Here is a 10,250-nt window from a genome sequence, read left to right as displayed (position 1 = left end):
TACAAACTGTATTCTTCAATGCTGTTCTATGGCACTGAATGTTATATGAAACTCAGCAATGAAAAATAAGAAATCTCTGCTGTTTATTAATAGTTTTTTGATAGCCTCAGGTCACTTCTGTTGTTCTTGAAAATAAAGGCTCTTTTTTACTCTTTTTGGGTAAAATAGTTTCACAAATCCAGTGATTTAATTTACAGTAATAAGGCTGATTCTGCCATCTGGCTTTAGATATGTGCACTCAGACCATGAATGAGGCAAAAATGGGATGGCAAGTCTGATATTTGACTGGTCTTCATTATCTGAAAATGAATATGAATGGAAAAAGTGTGAGAATGTGGTCAAGAGGGTGATTATAGCAAACCATGCTAAACTGCTTTTGAAGGTTAGCTTGACGTTTCGATACATAACAGTCCCTTCTTTAATACAAAATTTGAGTAGTCTTACAGAGGATTTGGCTTGAAATACTTGTGTAACTACCTTTGTATGTTATGAGTAAGCACATTAGATTGACTGTATGTAGGCAGATAATGTGCTCTCTATGTAAGTAGATTACAAATTCATCCTGACTTTTGCAAAGGTCCTGTTATCTGCATTGACATTGGACTACTAGTATGGCCTCAGAGCATGTAATCATAATGCTTCATCTGCTTTCCAGACAGCTTTTAATTCCTTACATTATTTTTGCAATTTGCTTCTCCCCACCCTTATGTATATAGAGGTATGTGGTGTTGAACATTCCTACCTGAATTGACTAGCTGAGTGACTTCCAGTGAAGTAGCTCTGGGAAGAGTGACTTTTGAAGACAGCTGCACATTGCAGTATGTTTTGACAAGAATTTAGGTGCCTGTGAGCAGTTATGATTATGATGAAGTATTAATCTAAGGAGGTTTAAAGACATGATAAGCTCCCAGTTTCTCAGTTTCTGCTTTAATCTGGAAAATCCTCTCAGGAGATTGTAAACTGCATTACCTGTCATTCGGTTATCTCACCCAAGCAAAGCAATTTTGAGAATTCATAAACTGTGTCTTGGAGCTACTGGTATGTGCAACATAATGGAACTTGCAGTTTTAATACAAATTCTGTCAGCATCTTCAGCAGTTGCATAAATTTAATTACCACTGAGTGTGTAACACCAGTGAATAACAAGTGTTAAATGACACGTGATCAATAATTCATTTGTTAGCACAGTATTGCTTACTGTGAAATGACCTTGATGGAACAGTCTTGCAAGTAGCTTCCTTTCTTTTTGTGATATTATTACCTGAAGAAAAATGAAAATTCTACTGATTTAATTTTTGCTGATAAACAGAGCAGTTGCTTTTTTAATGAATGATGAAAATGTGAGCTGCAGGCTGCTTCTCTTCTATTGTATCCTATCACAGTTCCTAATTGCAGAGCTGGTATTGCAGAGCTGGTATGGGGACTGTTTTTGGGAACCCAGAATACTACTTGCCAGTAATAGGTCTCAGCTTGGGATTTTGCAAAAAGCGATCCTGCAGTGCTGAATTTAAAAGAACTAGGGAAGTGCTCACTTATCTTTCAGTACTAACATACCAGCCCATTCATGTTGTATCATGTTGTTTTCTTGCAGTATTTCTGTCGTTCTGTTTATGTGTTTTTTGTGAACAAGTTGAAAACCACGTGGCTGCCAAATCTCTTAATTTGTGGCAGCTGTCTATGTTCCTGTACAAGAAACCATAGGTATAGCTGCTGCATTCAAGACTCATTAGCCAGTACTAGTCAATTTATATCTCAGCATTAATCTCAGCAGGAACTGTGTGATAAAGTGTAAACTACAGGAGATGTCTTTGCCTGGATTTTCTTCTGAATCACTGGCCGTGTTGGTGCTGCATTAAGGTGCTGGCCATGTACTGGAGAAGTGTATACTCTTATTTTCCTGACTTAATCACATAAAATCAAATTCTTGAGTAAAAACACTGGCTTAGCAAAGACTTATTTTAGTGTCTTCTGTTTAGTATTCCTTGATCAGTAAAACCTGCTGTCATTTGCACATGCCAGGTGTTAGAAAACTAATGGATTAATTGCATTCTGTCTGCAAACTTCTGCTGCGACTGACGTGTTCCTTGCAGAGAGAAGTGTCTTACCTTACTTTGCATTTTCAGCATGCTTGCCTGTGGATAGGTGGTACAAAGGTAGATGGTTTGTTATCAGTCTTTCATTTCTGCTTAATTATTAGCACTGATTTTCCATACAGCTCACTACTTAACAGGGAAATGCACCTGCATTTTGGGACAGGGACTTACACAGGAGAGTGTTGGAGCCTTGTATTCCTCCTGGTGTCGCTGTTGGTCAGGCTAAAGCCTTTGCATTTGCTAGCCAGCTGTGTAAAACACAGACCTCTTTGTCTGAATGTCTTTTATGTTCCAGTACATCTGGGAATGCTGCTCCTGAGCTAGTAATTAAATACATTGCATTCTGCAAAAGCCTCAGTTGATTAGTGCAATGGCTATATAAAACATTAACTTCAAAACCCAAAGGATATAAATAATAGTGTTTCAGCTGAGTACTCCTTTCCAGGGAAGAATAAACGGTTTAATACATACTTTACCCGGTATGTTGCTGTTCTCCAGCATTACAGCTCTTTTCCTGAAGCCTGATTTCAAGGTGGGCTAATAGGGAACAAATAGCGCAAGCTAGGTCTTTGAACTTCAGGGGAAGGGATATCTTTGCACTACATTAAAGTCTGGAAAGCTGGCAACAGGTGGCAATTGTGTTTTGCGCTTCCCTGGCACAATTCTTACAGGTGTTCCAAACCTCCTCAGATGTGATAGTGAAGTTAATATCACCTGTTTGCATATTCAGGAGTCTTATAGAGGTAATGAAATTACAGAGAGTTTAAAAATGGGAAATAGAGGAGGAACAGAGGATAAATATAATATCTTTTGCTCCCTAGGATTTTATTTAATTCCTGAACTAAGTGCTTGTTGTCTCCTGTCTTTTATGAATTTTAAGAGGCTACTCACTCACTGGCCTGTGATTTAGACTGACCTATAATGATAGAAACGCCTCAGTCCAGTGTGACAGCTGAACTTGAAAAGTATCTAAAAAGTGTAGCACTCAACTTTTCTTGAGCTGTATTTCTTCTAACTACAATTTGGACCACAATTGCTGGTATTTTTATATGAATACATTTATCTGAATAAGTATGCAGAATTCTCATAGAACTCTGGAATACAAACCTCCTTCTAGCTCATGTGTGACTGTATTCACTTACACTTGTATGTGCTCCTGATTATATGTTTGAGAAATGGGGGATATGTGTTTGCCACATAAAGAGTAAAGACATTCCTCCTCCTCTCTGTTTAACTCAGACAGCACTTGATTTATGGTCTTGGTTTAAAGCAGAACAAATGGCAGAATAAGGTTATGGTGATGTTTCATGATACAGTACAAGTCGAACTATTCTCTGAAGATTTGCTACTATATTAAGTCCTTGTAGGTTAAAAAAACAGTGTGAGGACTTCAGTTGAAAGAGAGGATATTTAGGATCATGGAGTGAAGGCAAAAGAGACAGAAACTTAAGGGCGTAGAAAAAGGAATGGAGCACAAGGTAGGAAATTTAAAAATGGTAGGTCAAGCATTGCTGTTCCACAACCAGCTTAACCAACACTGGCTGCTGGCCCCCTGTTTTGCCTGTTCGTTGCCTTCCCATATTTTTTGGTTAGCTGCATTGCTGATTTATTTATTTTCCCCCTGCCAATTCAATGCAGAAGTGACTCCTTGCAAAATCTGAAGAAAGACACAGGCAGCATTGTAGAGACAGGACTTAGTACCAGCCTTTTAGATGCTGGATATTACATGGGGGATGCTGGGGAGGTCTGACTATTGCAAATGAGAGGCAGAGCAGAGTGTGCAAAATAGGATAAATTGAAAGAGCATTTTTTCAAATATATAAAAGAATAAGAGAATTACTGCGTGAGGAGAGCAGGGAAAGGAGCCAGATGTAGTTTAAGCTAACACATAAGTTAACATTTATGGTATATTTAAGCATAAACAGACATACTCACAATGGTATAATATCATCCCAAACCTCCAAACCTGTTCAGAATTCATTGATTATGGCATGAATCTAATAGCTGTCAAAACTATGTATTGTGATTAACGAAAAAACCCACTATCAACACAGGCACCTCAGAACAGAAGAAACATTCTTGTTTTGATGGTTGTGTTTCTCTTAATGTTTTCTTTGCTGTAAAAATTGTCCCAATGTCATTAAACATGTTTTGTGAAAAAAATAAACCAAACCAAAACACCACACCAGTCCCTTTGGTCTGTGTTTTTAAAAATCATCTCTGATGTTGCAAACCATGCATTTCAAATCTCTGTGAGATTTATGTCAGCCATTGTTTGTCTAAGTGCTCTAGCTTGCATGCTGATCATATCATTTTCTCTTCCGGTTGTTCACTGCCTTCTTCTTTCTGAACAACAAATACTGAAAGTTCACAGAAAGGCTAACCCTTCCTGGTACTGAGCCTGTGTTATTCCGTGTTGTGTTGTTCCTACGGGAAATAGTAAATATGAAGAATAGTTCACTCAATTTTTATGAATTCTTCAAATCACAAATTTCCTAATTACTGTAAGTGAGAAGTTTGTCATTCCTCGGAGTGTAGGTTTGTTTCTTTGGGGCTTTTTTGAAACATTAAGACATTAATATTTTGGGGTCTGCTAGGTTGCAAAAAAAAGTGATTTGTTTGGCTTACAATGGCCTTCAGCTACTCAGAAAATATATTTTGAATTCTGTATTTAAGCTGCTAAGAAAACTTCTGCAATGTGAGTTAAAACATGGAAATCATGGTCTTTCATTATTTCCCTACCAGAGATCAAACCAAGTTCTGTAACAGAATTACAGCAGATATAACCCAACTCAAAACAATAATTTTTCCCCTAAATACCTATAGACTAACATAATATTCTCTCTAGCATCTCCATAACTTTCCATTTATTTTAATTATCTGTTTCATCATTCTGTAGCTTTTAACTTCTCAACACTGAGGGATTAGTCAACTTTTGTTATAGTTCAGTAAATGATCAGAGCAGAGCAGAAAATATTTCTGCTCTTTCCTCATTATTGTGACTTAGCATTGTTTCTGTTTGTATAATCCTATGTAATTACTCTAGATTGATATTTGCTGGGGGTAGAGAATCTGGATCTACCAGACTGCTTAATTAAGACTCAAGGTGTTAATTTTTGCTTTCTTCCGTGAAGGCAAGATGAATACAGTGAGTGCACCCAATGCACAAAAATCAAGTTCTTCCTGATCTCTGCTCTGATCATTTCCTTCACAGCTCTTCCCCAGGGCAGAGCTCGTGAGAAGCTGAATTTTTCTGCAATATGCTGTTCTGTAGTTCTACTTGTCCAAGAGCTGAGAAAAGCTGTCTGCCCTTTTCTGCTGCCCTTCCTGGCCCACAGTGGAAGCCTGCACCCACGAGGTGCCCTCCCAATTTCTCATCAGCAGGGCAGATTGCCAGGGGTCAGAGGTACCAAATAAAGGCCTCCCACTGTGTCAGCCACAAACACGACAACCTGACTGCAAAGTGAGAGCAATGCATGAGCATCTTGGACTGAAACAGGTCTGGTCCTGTCTACAAGATTTCCAGAGGAATTGTTTTTGCTCCACAGTCACATGGTGCAGTGACTGCAAGGTAAAAACACAGAGATTTCAATACAAAGACATCTTCCTTCATACAGCTGTGGCCTGAGCACTGTAAAGCAGGATTTACCTTGTGCACTGAATTAGAGGCTGAACAGGTTCTTGGTTAATCTGTTGCCTCATCCTGTTCTTTCCCACACAGGACATGCTGACAGGACAACCCGCTGCTCTCTGAGACAATGCTGTTCCCTCTGTGGCCCACTGCAAAGTCTCTATCAGTAGATGTCAAAAAGCATTTGCCTACCTAATTCAGTAAGTTTTCTCTGAACCAGGACAGGGCACCTTACAAAACCTAGTTGTAAATGTTTTCTTTTATGTCCAGGGGTGTATATCCAACCTCAGTCTTAAATACAGGCAAGTGCTGCCAAAAGGGAATTAGAAACATAAAGCAGCATCTTCCACATCTACCCATAGAATGTGTTATTACCCCAGACACTCATCATTTCCAGTTCCTCATTCCTCTGCCAAACTGGTTACTCAGATGCTCTAATCTATTTAGCAAAGCTGATGCAGCAGAGCTGATGCAACATACCTTTGCACTCTGGACCTTTGCACAAAATAATCCCAGCTGATTTTCCTGGAAGCATATTAGGGCTACTGCACTAGAGGCCCACTGGTGGGGAGGGGAAGCAGCAGCATATGATCAGGAAGGTGGTGAAGGTAGGGTGACAGTAATGCTGGTCTTTAAGGAGAGCAACAGATGGTAGTTTGGACAACAGCCACAGTTGGCTTCATTTAAGTGCTTAATGGCAGAGGAGATGGAAATATGGGAGGATCTGAAGTGAGTTGGGCAGATGAATGACTAAATCCTTAAGGATCAGACAATGCTGATTTCTTTACAATAACTTTTAATCTCAGGAAAGATACTAGCCACTCAACCTTATGAGTGGTGAAATAAATAAACATATAATTATTGTTAGTAATGATAATGATGATGATTATATAGTTGGTCACAAGTGTTTTGTGAGGGATTGCTCATTGCAAGTGCTAGAGAGGTGGTGGAAACACAGGTAGTGTAGGTTACCAAAGCACTCTGCTCTCCTGTGGCCCATGACATGTGCTATTGCCAGTAAAATCCCAGGTGAGCAATTCGCTCATCAACCAGCCCTAGGAGAGAAACTGATCAATTGCTCGTGACTTAAGAGGAGTAAAAAGAACCACTGAGCCTCAACAGAGTTGTGAGTGGATATTTTTGTTTGTTTGACTAATTCACACTTCCTGAACCGTGCCTCACTATGCCAACTACATATTGGTAAGAAAATTACCGGCTTTCCCTTCCTTCATAAACCTATACCGAAAGTAGAAGATTGGCAGACACTTGCACAGTGCAGATTCTCTGTTGTCAGTCATTAGCATTGCTGCCAAAAGCCTGTCAGTGCCCTCAACCACTGTTTGCTCAGACCTCTGAGCCAGTATAGACTCACCCACTGCTGCAATTCACACTGTATAACAATGCTTAGTATAACACAATTGCATTATCATATGTGTTATGCAATTGTATGTGATGCAAAGCAGTGGGGAAATGCCCTGGAATTCCAAAAAAGACCAACATACAGAGACTTTTGTTCTTTGAGCAACTTCTTATTCATAACATAATTTAGGCTGTTCATACTCTGTTTTTGGTGGAGCAGATTTTCTACTGACTTCCTTAACAAGATTGGCAAAAATTTTTCTAGACTCATGAGATATATGAGGACAAATATATTGGAGGAAACATCAAGACTTCATTCCAGTGCATAGACCATCTATCTGTGTTTCATTTGCTTGAATGGCACATCCCCATTACTCTGCAATGATGACAAACTTTTACAGCACTCAAAGCTACAATTTTCATCCCTCCAAGACTGGTAACAATGCTGCAGTTTCCTGTCATGAGGTTGCAGTTGTCAGCCTGTGTGCAACCTTATTTGCTTATGAAATCCTCGTGTCAAGACCAACATAGGAAGGAATAGTTGTCTCCTCCAGGAGATGAGAGTTGGATGCTGGATGAGAATCCACAGTGTTGGATGAGAATCCACTAGAAGGGCATCCCCTTGTCCAACAGGAGTGGCACATACCTTTAAGTGGTGGGTATCACCAGGAGAAGTAACAGCTATCAAAGTGGTAAAATGGCTGGAGATTTAAAATTTTGCCAGTGAAGGTACATTATCGAAGGTCTTTGCCTGGCGGTGACAGAAACAGAACTGCTCTGCACAGGGCACTTCCTCAGGCAGAGCAAGGAATAGATGATTGGGAAAATCCTGTACTGCTTTGAGCTTTCCAAGTCCAGGCTCCCAAGTACCCTTCTAGGACGGCCTGGGACACCATGCTATAATAATTTAGTGGCTCAAATAGCACAGTTGTTATACACTTACTCAACTATGCTTGGGGTCATTGTAATAAGTTTTTAGTTGATGGAAAAACTGTCAGAGAAAAAAAAATCACCTTTTATGATTTAGGCATTAACTTCTCTGTTTTTCCAATGGGATTTGAGTACATCTGTTTCTGCAGTACACTCTTGCACATTGTAAAAGAAAGAATGGATTGATTGAGACCAGAAGAAATATTCAAACTCCAGAAATCAAACTAGCTTAAACATTTCTTACCCTGAGAGCTGGAAAAAACCAAAAAAAAACAACAAAAAAAATGTAGGTTTCAGAAAGGTAGAAAAGAAAACCCAAAACCTTGAAAAGAACACTATATAATACAATGTACAGTTGTTATTGTATATCTCCAAAACAAAAAGAATGACATTTTTTCAAAAAATGCAGAACTATAAATAGAATTTCTAGTAATAAGGGCTTATTATAAGCATTAAAACAGACACGGGATATAATGGCTCTGCTTCTTACAGCAGACCAGAACTAATTCATCAAAGAGAGATGAACTGGAAAACTGGTAAGCAGATAAAGTAAGAGATGCAGGAGATGATTATTTCTGTTTGGTGTTGGTGCCTGGAGACTAATTTCCCTATTTAAAAAGAAGAAAAATTCCAACAAAGTATACCAGCGTACAACCTTGCTTTTGCAGGAGAGTAAAGAATATTGTGCATAGCATGAAGTCCATCTTATCCCAAGGCGTACTTGCTGTGACAGATGTGCTTCCAACTTTACCACTAAAAGTTGTCACAGCTTTAAAAGAAGGTCTGATTTCCTCTAGTTCAAGTAGTAGTACAGATTTGATTGCATTAGGTAACTCTAACTGCTCCTGGAGGGAATACAAACAAACAAAAAAAAGAGGAGTTTTCTCTGATGTTCACAGTTCGAATAAAACCAGAGCTGTGCAGAAGCCTAACTTACTGCTGCTGACACATTTGGTCCATCTCACTTGTCTGTGCCCATGGCTCCTCGGGGAAGCACAGAGGTAAGGGCAGTTGTACAGAGAAATTGCCCCCGAATATTCTTGCAGTTTCCAATGTTGGCATACAAAGAGGGAAAAAAGGTAGTAATGTCAGCAAAAGTCCTAAAACATTATTTCAGGCATTGCTCAACAGGCCTGCATTTGATACTGGGCTGTCTTACAGACTCTTATCAACATCTCTGCTGGAAAACTATTTTTGGATGGGTTACTATTTACCAGATTAGCTTCTGGATCCAGCACACATCTCATAGAACAAGATGGGAAATAGAAGCAGAGGATACTCTGTAAGCAGAAGAAGGGAGTAACTAAGTACTGGAGCTCTCAATAACCAACTCTAAGCACTCTCATTTCTTTAGTCCTAAACCTAATCCAAATCCTGTACTTCCATTAGTTCAAGTTTTTGTGATAGGAGTTACTGTGATGGTCAAAGAGTGATTTCAGAACCAGAAATGTATGAAGGGACTTGGAAGAGAAGTGTGTCAGATGTGTTCTTAAAATCAAGAAGTTTGTCACTTGCTTTTTCACTCAGCAACGTTCTTCCTTATAGGCATTACTGTTGATCAGAGTCTTTAGAAGCATGACCATTTCCAAATCAGCTAAGGTAGATTATATTGGTTTTTTCATGTGTGCTGTTAGTGGCATTGCTTAGAACAGTTTCTGGGAAAAACACCAAAGGACATCTCTTCACGCTACTACCGTAAGTCAGGGTCAAGGCATTTATTTTTCATGATTCATTAGTGAAAGAAGGTTCATAGTTCATTACATACATCATGGAAACAGCTGTTAATACAAGCTGACTTTCTTCCCACCTTGCTCCTGCTCCAGAAGGTGCCCATGTGTGCACATTGCCACGATAGCAAGCCTTAAGTGTGGGAAGGATTCAGAGCTATATTTGCCCTGTGTGCCAGGTTCAGCATGTAAGGTTTTAATTAAGTTACTCATTACCTTTTCTTCTTGAAGGGAACCCTTATCCATCTATTTGAAGACAGTGTGAAGAGCTGGTTTTTAATTTTGTACTTGGCAGCACATTGGAATGATTTTCCTTTAATCTCCTGCTAAGCACAGCTAAAATGCCTAGTCAGTGGAAAATTACTTATCAATACCATTATGTGAGAACAGCAGTTGAAGAGGCCTTTATGGTACAGTCCAAACTACCTGCATTGCCAAAGATTAATAAATCCTTGTTATGAAGCCTAATGTAGAATGTCACAACTCCATAACAGGATGCAGCTACTACAT

The sequence above is a fragment of the Chiroxiphia lanceolata genome, chromosome Z (genome assembly GCF_009829145.1).
Source record: "Chiroxiphia lanceolata isolate bChiLan1 chromosome Z, bChiLan1.pri, whole genome shotgun sequence".
NCBI classification, from domain to species: Eukaryota; Metazoa; Chordata; class Aves; order Passeriformes; family Pipridae; genus Chiroxiphia; species Chiroxiphia lanceolata.
The sequence above is the reverse complement of the archived record's forward strand: the minus strand, read 5'-3'. Positions refer to the sequence as shown.